This window comes from Lycium ferocissimum, chromosome 9 (genome assembly GCF_029784015.1).
Source record: "Lycium ferocissimum isolate CSIRO_LF1 chromosome 9, AGI_CSIRO_Lferr_CH_V1, whole genome shotgun sequence".
Classification (NCBI taxonomy): Eukaryota; Viridiplantae; Streptophyta; class Magnoliopsida; order Solanales; family Solanaceae; genus Lycium; species Lycium ferocissimum.
The window spans coordinates 33,465,963-33,481,864 of NC_081350.1; the positions used below are offsets into that span (position 1 = coordinate 33,465,963).

The 15,902-nt window shown below is 32.3% G+C and overlaps 1 pseudogene; it reads right to left on the bottom strand.

Moving 5' to 3' along the window:
* LOC132030343 (uncharacterized) overlaps positions 1 to 3,024 on the bottom strand; it is a 56,541-nt pseudogene extending 53,517 nt beyond the window's left edge.
* Between the last annotated feature and the right edge of the window lie 12,878 nt (positions 3,025 to 15,902).

Consider the following 15,902-nt stretch of genomic DNA (forward strand, 5'->3'; position numbering starts at 1 on the left):
ATTCTTTGTCTATCAGAACACTTCATTTGCCAAGATAAAGTACTCGAGTATTTTCATGGCAGGAGTATACAGAATGCTAGCATACCAGTTTCTGCTCTTTCTAGCATTATGCAGCCATCTTCAGCCAATGTCGGAATTACAAATTTGGCACTTGGCAACTTTAAAAGTATGGAAATTAACCCACCTGCTATAGAAGAAGCCTCGGTCCATATCTGAGAGACAATACGGCTTTATTCAATTTTCACATGCTTAACTTATGAAACACTGGAAGGGAACTTTATATTTCAAGGAAACGGGGAAGCAAAGGATGACCTTTACTTCTATTAGATACAACAACAACAACACACCCAGTGTAGTCCCACAAATGGTGTCTGGGGAGGGTAGATATTTACTTCTACTAGATATTCTACCAAAATCAGTTTCAGTCCATGATTAAGTGGTAGCAATTGAGGGAAGAACTCCATCATTCACATTATAATAAAGTTTATTCCTTGCTGATTATGCAACAGTTGCTATAAATATTTTGGACAAACACATCACTAGAATAGAGAGAGAATAACACAGTTAATTTTCCAAATAAACTAAAACTTGCTAACTGATGCTAATTTTAAGTAGAACCATGGAAGTCCAACCAAAATGTGCAACAAAAGTAATGGAAGTCCAACCAAAATGTGCAACAAAGGTAACACTGAAGTGCAGTTTGCTGAAGTAAATAGCTTGCCCGTGGAAATCTTGTTGAGCAAACAATGTAGGTCGCCAAGTGTAAAAGCTCATCCAAAAACCTTCTATTTTTCTCTCTGCATCAATCACAATAGGTATGCTCCTTCGATGTGCCTGCACTAAAGATCAAAAGGCATACAGTTTTTTTCCATATGGCTGAAAATATTCAGCAAGTCATGAGGCATTAAGAACAAAAGCTAGAAACAGAACTAAGCCTCATTGCTCTAGGTCTGTCGGAGCTTAGTGGAAGACTAGAAATATGATCAGAAGTTGACTGTAATACATTCTATTGGCAAGCAGAAGCTCAACTTAAATGACAAAGAAGACCAATTAAAATTACCTCTTGGGCCACAACTAAAGCAGTTTCATGCAGCACTCCATCAGTATAGACAAGTTCGACTCTGGCAAATCATCAGCTACCATGGGTGGATACCCTGGTGTGTAGATGGAAGTTCGTGTTTTCCTGACATATCGTAAAACAAATATTAGCTTCAGCAGAACGACCCTCTGTCCAATTATACAGACCAACATGGAGTAAAGATAGAAACGACTTTGCTTCTCGCCTCCCCCCTACCTTGTGGGTAATTTAAATATTGTTGCTAATCCTGACACTTACCAAATAGTAAATCACATGAATATAAATACACCATGAATTTGCAAAACTAATAGTTACCCAAGAGAAAGCAAAATAAATGCCTATAAAGTAACCACTAAAATGGCAATAAGCACAAGCTGAGAATACTGACGTTTGACTGTCAACAATGACGTAAGAGATTGTTGAGTGGCCCCCTTTGGACACCTGAAACAAAAACTATAGCCTGAAGCAAATTTTATCATAATATGATGTTAACAGGCAAATTGAATGCTTCAAATATTTTAATTGATTGAATAGAAGCCGAAAGCTACATCATCCTCGCATACAAGCGAAAAGTGCAAGACGCGCAAAAGCTTTCTTGGTTGAAATGTGGCTGGCTCACCACAATAAAAGATGTATCAATGCCATCAGCTTCTAGCTCATTCAGTATTCTTTTCCCTTGAGAGTCATCTGCCACCTACTAAAAAAATCGGTAAATGTAAAGAATATTACTCACATAATTTGGAAAGTAGAAGAGAAAACTAAGGAAAGCATCAAGGAAGAGAACGAATTATTTACAACTCCTTTTTAAGAATAGTGGCATGCACAGTAAAAACAGCAGAATGAATCAAATTAAGCTTTAATTTATTTTTCAACATACTATACCATTTTATGTAAACATTAAACGTTACAGTCCTTTCAGATTAGGGGGATAACTTCACCTTCTCGAAATGTGGTAGGAACCATTTTGTTTCTCTAAGGAAACCTGAAGGGTAATCGTTATCACAAATCACTCTCTAGGAAATCAAGGTGATGGCACTAATCCACTCTCTGAGTCTTATTGTTGCAATTATCATTTGTCTACTGTAATAGGTTCATTTGGTATGATAAAAGTTTTACCTTGAAAATGTATTTTCTAGATAATTTATTTCACTTATAGTAAAAAGTGAAGGATTTGGGCATGGGAGTTGTCTGTTGATTATTTTGACTACGATTTGATCGAAGCAAGTGAATCAAAAGAAGAATTTGAGATACTTGTAGAGGAAAACAACTTGCAGTCTACAACAAGGCAGACCATTTTCTCCGTTAAGAAATATACTACTACAACAATAGGTCAACCAAACATGAAAAATGATTTCATCATAGACGAAAAACATCTAACGACTTAGATGCACTTATAACACAACAGTAAAAACGATAAATCGGTATCAACATGGCACATAAAGTTGAGACCTTTGATATAATTCTTGGAGTTAAACCCAAATGAGCTGAAGGCATAGCATTCCCAGTATTCCCACCTCCTTGAACCTATACACTCCCAAATTATCCCTTGAAATTTTCAATTAAATATCAAGATATCATCATTATCTAGCAGAGAAAAATCAATTAAACCTGAAAGGTAGTGCTACGAATCTTATCATCAGGCTTAGGATAAGAATCAACAGTAACCAAGAAATCCAATGCCACGCCCACCATCCCACAACCCAACTGTTTGAATGATAAAAGTTAATTATCGGATAAACAAAATATCCAAGAAAACATTGACAAGTAGTAATAATCAAGAGTCCATAAAGAGGAATACACACAACAATGCTGTTTATTGGGGGTCAGTTAATTGACATATTGACCATAGATTTTCTGCAGTAATAACCAAATACCAGTTCAGTTAACACAAAATAGAGAGACCCAAGTTGGAGATTTTAAGAAATTAAGTTCTTGTTGGTGCGATAAAGAACCTGCAATAAGAAAGAGTGAATCTTCTAGGATTGTGATACAGAGTTGACGGCGGCGAGCCACGTGGAACAAAGTGTAACGCCGTCATATCTGTATGATGAGCAACTCAACAGTGGCGTGTCTATTCTTGCGGGTTGCCTGTTTACAGATGCAGACGAAAGCTTTCCCAAAAATAGAATATGATACAGTTGAAGACTTAGTTGGAAAAAGGTCATGTGAAAACGGATTAATTGATTGACCAGTTAATATTTTCTTACGTTGCTATATTTTGAAAATTATTACTATTATGTTATGCAATTAGTTAAAAATCAATTAAATTTTTTAATAAAGATTCATTTTTCGTCTCTGAATATAAAATGGGAAACTTATGTTAATGTATTGACCAACTAGTTTATCAACATGGTGAAGTTATGTACTTATATGTTATGTATAGATATGTATAGTATACGTATATTTAGTATATAGTATATACTTCAGTTGTATTAATATGTTGTGTATAGGTGTTCATAATATATGTATATTTAGTATAAGTATACACTTTGGCTGTATATGTTGTGTATAGGTAAGCATAGTATATGTATATTTAGTATAAAGTATACACTATCTATATTGTGTATATATTTTATAAATTAGATGGCAAATGATATTTGACTTTTGGGAAAATGACCTGATAATATTACTTAAAGACTCTATATTACAAAACATAAGGATATTTTACCCTATTTACAAAATTTACCAACAAAATTACAAAGTATACTAGATTCGGTTTTAATGGAATACCCACGATTTTAGGCTTTTTTTAAGAAAAAGAATCTGATTTTAAATGTGAGCTTAATTTTAGGATAGTTACTAATCAACTTCTTCTTCTTTTCAAAAAAAAAAAAAAAAAATTGTTTCTCTCTCTCTTTCTATGATAGACACCATTTCCAGACCTAAAATTCACCTTCTCTCCGAGAATAAATTTTCAAACCAATATTACAAAGTATTTTTTATTACTGACGTGTGTATTAGTTGTTTATAAAAATTGGTTTGTATCGTTTTGAGATATGTGTGATCATTGTATGTTTGAAATCTTTATATATTATATAAACTGTAGTTTTCAAAAATGTTGAAAACTAATATACTGTATATATGAAATGTGTATGGAATCTGTTATATATGATTTAGATATATGTGGTACAATGTGTATGAAATGCGAATAAATTCGATATGAATTAGTCTAAAAAAGTTGAAAACTGATATGTGTATGAAATGTGTATGGAATCTGGTTTGTATCAATCAGAAAACTTATTATACATATATGCTTTCTCATAATCTATACATACTTTGATCAAATTTTATACAATTTATATGTACTTGATCATAATCAAAATATACATACAACTTTTATGCATATTTCATACATGAAAATTATAACGAACATATTGCATATAAAAATTTATATGCATACAAAAATTTATATATATATTTATTTTCTGGTGTATGAACTTTGTTTGGAATCTGGTTTGTATCAATTACAAATTTATTATACATATTTGCTCAAAATTTATACATGCTTTGATTATATTTTATTCAATTTAAATGTACTTTATCATAATCAAAATATACATATGATTTTTATACATGTTTCATATATAAAAATTATAACGAATTTATACAATTATACATATTGCATACAAAAATTATACATATATTTTTTCTGGTGTAAGAACTTTGTACATAAAAATTATCGATTAAAATGGACTTTTGAGTAGTTAGAGAAAATTAGGGAACAATATCTCTTAATTTTGAATTGGGAGAAAAAATTGGATGAAATAACAGAACAAAAGTTGGAAAAAATCAGGGAACAATATCTCTTAATTTTGAATGTAGAGAAAAAAGTAGATAAAATAAGGAAAGCAATTTATTTAAAGTGTTTAATTTACTTCTTTTTAATTTACCTGATTCGTATAGATTTTGTAATAAATCTATTGATATATTTTGTAAACTGAAAAGTATCACGTGTTCTGTAAATATACCCTCTTACTATGTGTATATATATATATGTCTTTTGCCCTTGACTTTTCTTGTATAAAATTCTCTAAACAAAACACCAACAAATACAAATTCATTTTTTTTGCGCGGATTGCCCTTCTTTTGGGGTGGTCTTTAAATTTTTCCCCTCATATTTGTGGTCTTTAAGTTTTGCCTTTCGCTTGGAAAGGTGGGCGAATACCTGAGGTTCTGGGATCGAATCCCCGCTCAGGCATAAAATTAAAAAAAAATTGCAAGATAGGGCTTGGGGGTGGGGGCGCTTGATCCGGATACACTTTTAAGGAAAAAACTAAAGTTATGTCGATTCGATAACTAAAAGTTTGTCCCATAAAGCGTTTAACTTTTCCAAGCATAGTTTAGTTATACTTTATGATATACTTTTAATTAAGATAACCAAAAAAAAGATGCCATACAAGGTGAACTTTTCCTTAAGATGATTTTTTTTTATAAAACTTTGACATGCTTCTTTCATGAAAAATTTTTTTACTTAGATATACTTTTAGTTACAAAGAATATGTGATGTTGACGTCATAAGAATATGTCATGTTGATGCAATACAAGGAAGGTTCCCTTACCCGGCCGATACTTAACTAAAACAATTTGACGGTACTATGTCGTATTGACTTATGACTAGATTGCTTGCAATTGAATTCATCATGTGTGTGTGACTGTGTGAATACGCTGGTACCCATTTTTCTTAATTTTTCGGCTCGTTACTTTTTCACTAATCATACTTAATTAAATTCGATATAGTTCAATTTTTTTTCCTCTTGATTTCGGCTTGTTTGGTCTGATAATTTCGGTTTGTTCAATTTGGATAGGATATTGTAACTTTCTTTTGTGTTTAAGAAGTTACAAATATTGGGCATAACACTTTTTTTTTTTCCAGAACTGATATTCATTGATTCAAACAATAATCAGTTGTGCAAAGGAGTAAGAAGCCTCATTTACAACCCAAATAGGAAATATTTCAGACCAAGAGGCTTCATGAAATAACGATAAAGTTAACTTAGCTAATCTATGGCTACAAGTATTTGCGCCTCTACTTATATATACTTAAAAGCTACATCATCTACAAGGAAATATTCAGCAGTTCCAATTTTCTAGGATCTTATATAAAAAAAAGAAGAAGTTAGTTTATAAAAGAAAAAATTAGTATGTCCAGGTTTAATTTTATTAATTGAATTTGATTTTTGAAAACGATATAATTATAGGATAGTATAAATGGTACTCCTATTTTTGGATGTCTCAAAATAAAAGTGTTAAATAAATTAAAAATAGGAACTAAAGCTTCTCGCCAAAATAAAACGAAAATAAGGTGTAAAAATTTTCGTTAAACATTACGTCCTTGTTCAATCTCTAAGTTGGGAACAAAGGTATTTGGAAGGCGTTGAAGATGTATAATACTTATATTTCATATTTGAAAGGTTGTATGGATGTATACAAGAAGAGAGTTCGGAACATGTTGAAAATATTTAAGGGAGAAAGAGGAAAGAAAGAAGATATCAAGGAAGACAAAAAAATGATATTTAACTCTTGCCAACAATAGTAACTGGTACAGTAAACACAGCGGAATGAAGCAAAATATGTTTCCACATTAGAAATATCATTCTATGGAAACACTTTGTTGCAATCCCTTCAGATTATGGTATACATACATAACTAGTTGCGTAAAATAGGTGAGTTGGGTTAGATTTGAGGGATTAAATGGGCTGAATTAATGAACCGCTTAAAAGTTATTTGAGTTGAAATAGGAATGACCTAATTAAAAGTTATTTGAGTTGAAGTGAGTTGAACTAAAATGGGCTAAAAAGCGGATTATAAACCAACATGTTTTAGCCCAATTAACTTTTGAACGATTCAATAACTAGCCAGTTATTATCTCAACCCATTTTAATTCACTCAACTTGTTCATTTAACTCCCCTTGGTGCCATCATCAAATATGTCTTTATTATGCTTCTAGCTTTAAGCTGGAGAGAGAAAAGAACCTGATCAAATTCAAGAATACATTTTAAGGTTGCTCATCTCTGCCGGATAATTGTTATGTTCACATTAGAAGCAAAGACAATCTACAAGTGGCAGCGAACTCTAGACTTTAAATTATTTTCTATAGGTTCTAGTCTGAGTGATTTGTTTATAAATTCCTAATTTGCTGCTAATTAATGATGTAGATACATGGATCGGAGTTACGCTCTCCATGATGACTAGCAGATAAGTAGAATAGAGAGTACTTTTACTTTTTTTGTGAGAAGCAAATGGTTAGCATATACTTGGAACTGTATGTACATATATTTTGGTTTAATAGGAGTTACTGTTTTGACCAAAAAGAAAAAAAAAAATCAAGGTTGATTGGCTTTTTTGAAATTCTCATCTTCTAATCATCTCATCTTTTTACCACTAAAAAGAATGTCTTTAATACATTTAAAGTAAAAAAAAAAAAAAAAAAAGAGAGCTTAGATACAATGTGTACATGAAATAAACAATTCTAAAAAAAGAAAATACTTCAAGATGCGAAGTTTCATTATCAATATCGCTTCTTTCCTCATAGTCTATGTTTATTACCAAATTCAAATTTATTCGTCTAACAATCTAAATCACAGTCCAAAATAGAAGTATACTATTCAGAATTTTTTTATTTATAATAATTTTATAATTATGAGCAGGCTATCCGAGATGCGAAGGAAAAGTCGGCCAGTGATCCGGGTCCCGTGTGAAGATCCCGGGGATAGACTTTTGAAAGAGTCGACTCATCACCCACCATGGGAGGCCGCCCCTCCCTTCGTCCTTATGTTGGAATAAGATTGACTGAAGTTGCTCAACCGCCCCTTATTTAATGTCATATTTAGGATGACGGGTCTCGGGACTCATTCGACCGAAACAAGGGGCTAACTTCCAAATATTCTATTTTAGGAAGGATTGGAAGCTGGAAGACGAGATCACCAAATAATGGTCCTTTGCTTCGTAACCTTATCCTTAGATGTCCTTTCATAGAGGAACCTCCGATATTCAAATTTTCTTTCTTGTTTAATGTCATATTTAGGATGGCTAAGATGCCAGAGGATTGGAGGTCGAGTACAATGGTCCCGTTGTACAAGAACAAAGGCGATATTCAAATTTGCAATAAGTATAGGGGCATTAAGTTGCTAAGCCACACTATGAAAGTCTGGGAGCGGGTGGCCGAGATGAGGAGGGATCATATCCGAGAATCAATTTGAATTCATGCCGGGACGCTCGACTATTGAAGCTATTCATCTTATCAAGAAATTAGTTGAGCAGTACAGGGACAAAAAGAGAAACTTACACATGGTGTTCATTGAGCTGTAGAAGGCATATGATAAAGTCCCTCGAGAGGTCCTTTGGAGATTTTTGGAGTCTAGAGGTGTGCTTGTGGCCTACATCAGGACAATTAAGGAAATGTACGAAGGTGCCAAGACTTGGATTAGGACAGTGGGAGGTAATTCAGAACACTTTTCGATCGTGATGGGGCTGCACAATGGATCAGCCTTTGCCCCAAATTATTCAAACTACGTTCAAAATGGTCAATTTTTTGGTTCCATATTTGGTCCTCTTACATTGGCATCTTATTCATCAGTTCTTTTTCCCCTCACATTGCCCCATTATCTATTCAATTTCTATCTTATACTCTGCAACTCAGTTGCTAAATTACAAACTCAAGGACGATTAAATCGATTTTATCGTAGATTCATGAGTTATTCGGACAGACCACATAAAATAATTCCCATTTGATTAATTATGCTTAATTCTCTAATTAAGAGTTACCGTGCTATTTGATCTCCTTTGTCCTATTTATTTTTGTCTTTTTTTTTTCATTTTCATAGTTGGATAATCTTGTAATTTGGGATTTGACTAGTAATACTTGTTCATCTTTAAATTTTCATAAGCATGGTGTATTGGACCCGATTTGTTAAAAGAACTCCAGGTCAGGAAAATATAGAAATGGAGTAACTGTAAATGGCCGTGTTTTTTTGGACTTATTTGGCGAGAATTTAATTTGGTTGTTGACCTCAAATTGTGACATTGGTTTGTAGTCTTTTACAAATTAGTTATTAGTTTTATGTCTTTTTAATAATTAGAGATCTTTATTTTTCTACAAAAAAATATTAAAAAAATTAAATAAAACATCATAAAAGATCATTTTCTTTTATCCAAATTGTAAGTGATCATAGAAGATAATTTTCTTTCTCAAATTAGGTGGGTGATATCAACCACTACACATCGAATTAAAATATGTCAAACCATAATTAAGAGTTTAAGTTGTGTTGCAATCTTTAATTGTCCATGAAGATCCCACTAGAACGCCTTCTATATTTAATAAGCCGTCAACTAGATCAGAATCATTCTCAATCAGTACTCCATAAGAAGTGATCCCAACTTTTACATAGACAATCAAGTCACTTGTAAAATAATTTTAGATAGATTTTAGTATGAAAAATATTAAATATCTTAAAATGATAATTACACAGGTTAGTTAAACTATCTTACACGTTATGAATTAAACAAGACGATAACTATATAACACGGTAACATCTTAATCGGTAAGTGGGTCTTGGAATCCAAAATAATTAATAAAACCTTCAAAGAACAACTAAAGAGCTATTATACGTTTATGAACGACAGCTAAAGCACCACACACTAATTTAATTGATGGCAGAGATAAACAAACTATATATAGATTCAGACTATGATTCAAAAGGAAATTGATTCAGCATATTTATACAACAGAGTTAAGAAAAAATATAGTATAATTTGTTATCTACTCTCGGTAATGACCTTGGTAAAAGAAAAAAGGTCGATGTTTGCACCAAAAAAATAATGAACGCGTTACATATACTTTTTACATGCAGTTTTATCAATTGATCAGTGTTAATTACTACACATTTGACTAGTAATACTTGTTAAATGTTTAATTAATTATTAAAAGTATGGGGTATTTGGCTGTGTTTCTTGGCTATCAATATCAACTAATTAAAGATAAGAGTTGCATTAAGCATAGAAATGACCTAAAAAAGACGGTTGTCACCAAGGGGCGGATCCACAATATGCCGATTCACATGAACTTAATAATTTTTTGCTCAGATCCTATATATCTATTAAAAAATTATTGATTATTTATAAATAGTTATTTGTGAACACAGTTATTATTACTATTATTATATATTAACTTGAGATCGTCATAGAATTAAATCTATAAACTTTAAATCCTAAATTCATCTCGATTGAATTAATCAAATTACAATGATTTTATAAGTGTGTTTTTGTATATTACTTCTTCCGTCAATATACATAGCACCTTTCGAATTTCGAAAGTCAAACGATTTTTCTTTGATCGCAATCTTTTTTATATATACCAACCTTTTAAATGTTCAAAATTATCAACTATTTTTGGATGAATTTATATCACTAGACAGTGTGTGTAGCGGCTTTTAATTTTATTACTATAAAAATAAAATATCATCAACAAAGATAAGTACAAGCAAGTGGGGCCAGGTCTTATCTTACCAATAATAAATTTGTCAATTATTGTGTGTTATAGTACTTTTTACATAGTATCTAATTTTTTTTTTTGAAACTAGTAACTGTAATTACATAGTATCTAAATATGTAAACTTTATTTCAAAAAACTTAAAGATTTTATGTCCGAATTCATAATCAAAATTTAAAAATTTAAATCTAACTTAAAATTCAAACTGTGTAACATACATTTAAGGCGGAAGAAATAGTAATAGATAACAAATAAATTTAGCAGGTTTTTAACATGTTGTCAAGGAGCTGCTAAGGGGCCAAGAGGGTCAAAAGAGTTAGTGCTCTTGTAAACGGGTACCGTTTTGGACTCGATTCCTTTTCATTATATTACCATTTACCCCTAAGTAGCAACAATTGAAATCTCTAAACAACATGAGAAATAATTATGGTACAAATTACAGAAATATAGCCTGTTTGGCCAAGCTTATAAAAACAGCTTATTTTAAAAAGTATTTTTTTTCAAAAAAAAACGTATTTTTAAAAAAGTTTTTAAATTTTAAGTTTGATCAATTAATTTAAAAAAACTTTTGAGAAAGAATAGTGTTTGACAAAGCCTTTTAAAAAGTGCTTCTAAGTGTGTTTTTCTCAAAGTATTTTTTAAAAAAGTGCTTTTTCTGGGCAAAACTATTTTTTTTAAATTTTCCGAAAATCATAATTCGCTACTCCCCCAAAACACTTATTTTCTCCCAAAACTTGGCTAAATACCTCTTCTTTTTTTTTTTTTTTTTTTTTTTTAAAATAAGCACTTATTGAAAAAATATGTACTTTTGGGGGAAAAATGTTTCTACCAAATAGACTAATAGTAGTATATATTTCTCCTGTTTATTTTTGTAAAATTACATAAGAAGAGTGAACCTCCGTTCCATTGGACAATAAACTATGTTCATCCTCCTCATAAAATTCTAAAACAGTTCTATAACTCCGAGACGGATCCAAGATTTAAATTTTAAGATTCAGCCTTTCAGGATTCTTAGTTGTACCATTATATTTTAAAAGTTATTGATTCATGTCTACTATTTATTGAATTTTAATAAAAAAGAATAATTTATATAAATTTATGCTCCGCATCGAAAGTTATTGGGATAAATTGAGTTGCATTATTTTCTTGAAGAGCTATAGTAACATTTCACCTCCAGAGAGCGGAGAACAGAGGAAATATACAACAGGGAAAACAAGATTTATACCTTCTCAAAAAGGAAAACATAATTAACATAACATACCCAGATCTGTACTAATACAACTTTTTTCTATTCCATGAAATTCAGGAAAAGACTATTACTATAATGGGCCAGATGACTGGGACCTAGAAAAAAGTACAATAGTATCCATCAACAACATGCATGACGCATTCATTTAACAAAATATTACAACAACAATTGAAATCTCGAAATAACATGAGAAATAATCATGGTACAAAGTACACTACACACACACAGAGTAATTTAGCCAGGAAGACTAAACCTCTGTTCCATAACTTCCATTGGATAAAAAGCCATATTCATCCTCCTCCTTAGATAATTCCAAACTGGTTCACCAGTCCCCCTTCTCTCAAAATATGATTCTTCTTCAAATTGTTGCATTATTTTCTTGAGAAAACAAAGTAACATTTCACCTCCAGAAAGAAGAAAACAGAGGAAAAGCACAACAGGGGCAACAGAGTCTGGGAAGAGAACAGAGGCAGTGGAAGCCAATAACAAAGAACTAAAGAAAGCCATAACATGGTTTAGCAGGTCGGAGAATTTCCTATAAATGGGATGATTAGAGAATCTTTGCTTAACTCTATATATTAAACAGTATGCGAGCAAAGAAGTAACGAATCACAAATCACATAATATTCATGTGCGTAAGGAGGAGGATAAAAGATAGTAAAACATATAGCAACACTTTTACGAAGAAAGAATTTACATCAACTGCGTATAATCAAACATGGATTCTGTTTGCTGAACCGTCTCTATCCGTGCTATTCATGAATTTATGATAAAGCCAGTTGAGTTGTTCGGTGAGTATTGTTCTATTTAGCAACTGAGTTGCAGAATATAAGGTAGACATGGCATAGAAAAGGGGGCAAAGTGAGGTGAAAAGAACTGATAAGTATGATGCCAATGTCAGTGGTCCAAATATAGACCCAACCATTTCAGCATAATTCGAGTAATTACTAGGCTGTGTAATTAATTTAAGCTGAGTATCGTAGGAAAAGCAGTAAATTAGGAAACTCGCGATGGCTAAATACATCTTTATAGGGTGGGTTTCAAACGGATTACTGCCTTGGTACATTAATTGCAAAAGCTCAACCATAGCCGGGAAAATGAAAGCAACTAGAACGTTTCTGTGTTGAGAAGAATAAGAATAAGGGGATATTAAGATGTGCTGCTCTTGAGAATAATAGCTTGTCATGTTGATGCAATATGTGATATTGAGTTGCCCATTGGAGTAGTTTTGGCTGTGGAGATAACTGTGACTTGTTCTCTCTACAGCCTCCGACATTGAAGGAACCAAATATCATACAAAACTTGGAACTTGGAAGTAGGTATCAGCTATGGTGGATTATATGTTTGTTTAATTTATGTATGGTAATGCTATATATTAACGTAAAATATTTATTATTATGGTCATTCTTGAGAATACAAGGAAGTTGACAAGGGAGGTTCCATCACTAAAACGAAGTTACACTTGTCTTATTTACACTTGTTGACTTACTCAAAAGGGAAGGTTCCATCCGATCATTCACTCAAAACAACCAAAGGCGGATTCAAGATTTAAATTCTAGGAGTTCAATTTTAAGACTTTTAGCATTGAATGCATTATATTTTTAAAGTTATGTGTTCATATTTATTATAATTTTTATTATTTTTTATACATAAATTTATACTTCACGTCGAAAATTAGGAATTCAATTGAACCCCTACTTGTTATGCTAGATACGCCACTCAAAACAACACTTATTGAGTTATGACTAGACTAGATAGGCTGTCGGTTGCTTACGCGGAACTCCTGCTTATGCGATTGATTTCGTCATGTGCATGTGAATCCGCTGGTATGGTACCCATTGTCCTTAGTAGGCGTTTAGCCGAAATCAAATATTTTTTCATTTTATTTGGAATTTTTTAAGTTGGTATGGTACCCATTGTCCTTAACCCACTGATTAACAACACTAATTTTCACAGATTTGTTTCAAGTCCTTAATCCACTTAATTTGCCATTTTTCGGTCATATGGACAAACATCTTGCGAAATCTGAGGTCACGCAAGTGAGGAATATAATAGCCAGAGAAAATTGTTCTTCATCACTAAGAAATTTGTCCATGATATATTGCAATTGCGTAATGACGACTTGCTCGTAATAGATATCAATCTCAGAAGATTTAGACGCTTGTGCCTGTTCTTCCTTTTTTTCTTGCTTACACCCCGTCTCTCATCCACTGCAAATGTTTCCTTAAATATTCACTTAGGCCGTCAGTAGCTGTAGCTTAGGTCGTCAATAGCTGTAGCACCACCTTTTTTGCGATGTGTGGATGTGCCATAATCAGTTGCCATAGACGAATCAGCCATAGTCCGCTTCCCAATCCTAGTCCCACCACCCATGACATGCGTAAGCCCAGTATCATTAAGGTAGTTCTCACAAGAAAAAGGTTCTTTATCCACTTCAGTGGCTTCATTTGATCGTTGTGAAGAAATATTCATTGTATATATACCACGTGCTCCCCCGATGCATATGATTTTCCAAATTTGTCTCTCAACAAGTCAAAAGTGTTTAAGCCCCCTGTATATATACTTGGATATATTTATGTTTTTTTCTTTCTTTTTCTATAACAAATTGAAAATAAAAATGTTAGTTCAATGCGCATAAAGGTACAACATACATACTTTTACTCATTTAAACTAACTTACCAGCACATATTCTTCCCAAATCTCAGATGGACAAGTAATGGTCTTAGTTTCTGGGTCCAACCCATGTCCAGAGCAACTTCCAAAGAAGTCCTTGAATTTATTTTTTTTGTTTCTGTCCTTAATCGGTTTATTTGGACTTAATTTGAGGTTCATCAAAAGAGTCTTTCTTGTCAGATTTCACCCAAAACTCATCTATAATTTCCCTCCAGTCAGACCATTAAGGGAGGAACTATTAAAAGCATATTTCCTCGCATCATCATGTAAGATATGTATCAACATCGGTGTCTTATCATCCGTCCATTTGTCAGCATTTGAACCACGTGGTTTATTCATTCTTTTACGTTCCTATGATATAACAACAATAGAAAGAACTATCGCATGAATTATCTTCATTTTCGACCAACAAACCAACTGAAAACATGCCTTATAAGTATGGAATGGAAGGCGCGCACATGAGCATAACGGAAAATAAAACTTTTAAGTAAGTTACCCTATTAACCGATGGAGGTGCAGCCACAAAATTCTCGTCTAAAATCCCAAAACCGCTTCAAGTATTATTTGCATTATAGAACTTAATAAAGAAGGACGAACCTTTAGTTACACCAACAAAATAAAAATTGACGCAACCAAGAAAAAATAAAGCATGAAAGGTGTTCAATAGTTGAGCAAAAAGAAATTAAACTGAAATTGTAATACCTAGCCCGATTGAAAAGAGAATCTAAGCTGTCAACACATAACCCGCAATAAAATATTGATCTAGGGTTTACAAATCTGAAAAGTCTACACAAATCAAGCAAAAAATAATAAATTTTAGCAATTAGCATCAAAGAAGGTCGTTGCTATTGTTGGTTCTACTTGAAGACGCACAATTTTCCGATGAAGAACTATGGTGCCATCATTTGGAGACTTGAGAATGCATAAATAGCAGTAGATGATAAGTTCTCCGTTTAAGGTATGAGATTTTATGAGGGGAAGTTGACAGATACGGTAGTTGGGTTATTTATTAATCTAGTTGTTGGCTAAAATAAATGGGGAGTCTTTTTATAAAAGTAAAAACTTTTAGGGTAAAATTTGAAAAATGAAAGAGAAAAGTAACAGTTTAAAAAGTGAAAAATGTGAAAACAAGTTTTTGGTTGTTTTCCAAAATTCAAATATGACTTCAAGTTGTATTTGAAATTTTTATGATCAAACGCTGATTCCAGAAAAAAGTGAAAAAAATTTGAAAAACAGTGAATAATTCTCATGGCCAAACGGGTCCTTAATTTTTTGATTCGTTATTTTTACACTAATTAATATCATACTTAACTAAATTCGGTATAGTTCAATTTTTCTCCTCTCGGTTTGTTATGGCCGATCTTTGGTTTGTGGATAGGATATTGTAAATTTCTTTTGTTTTTAAAAACTTAAC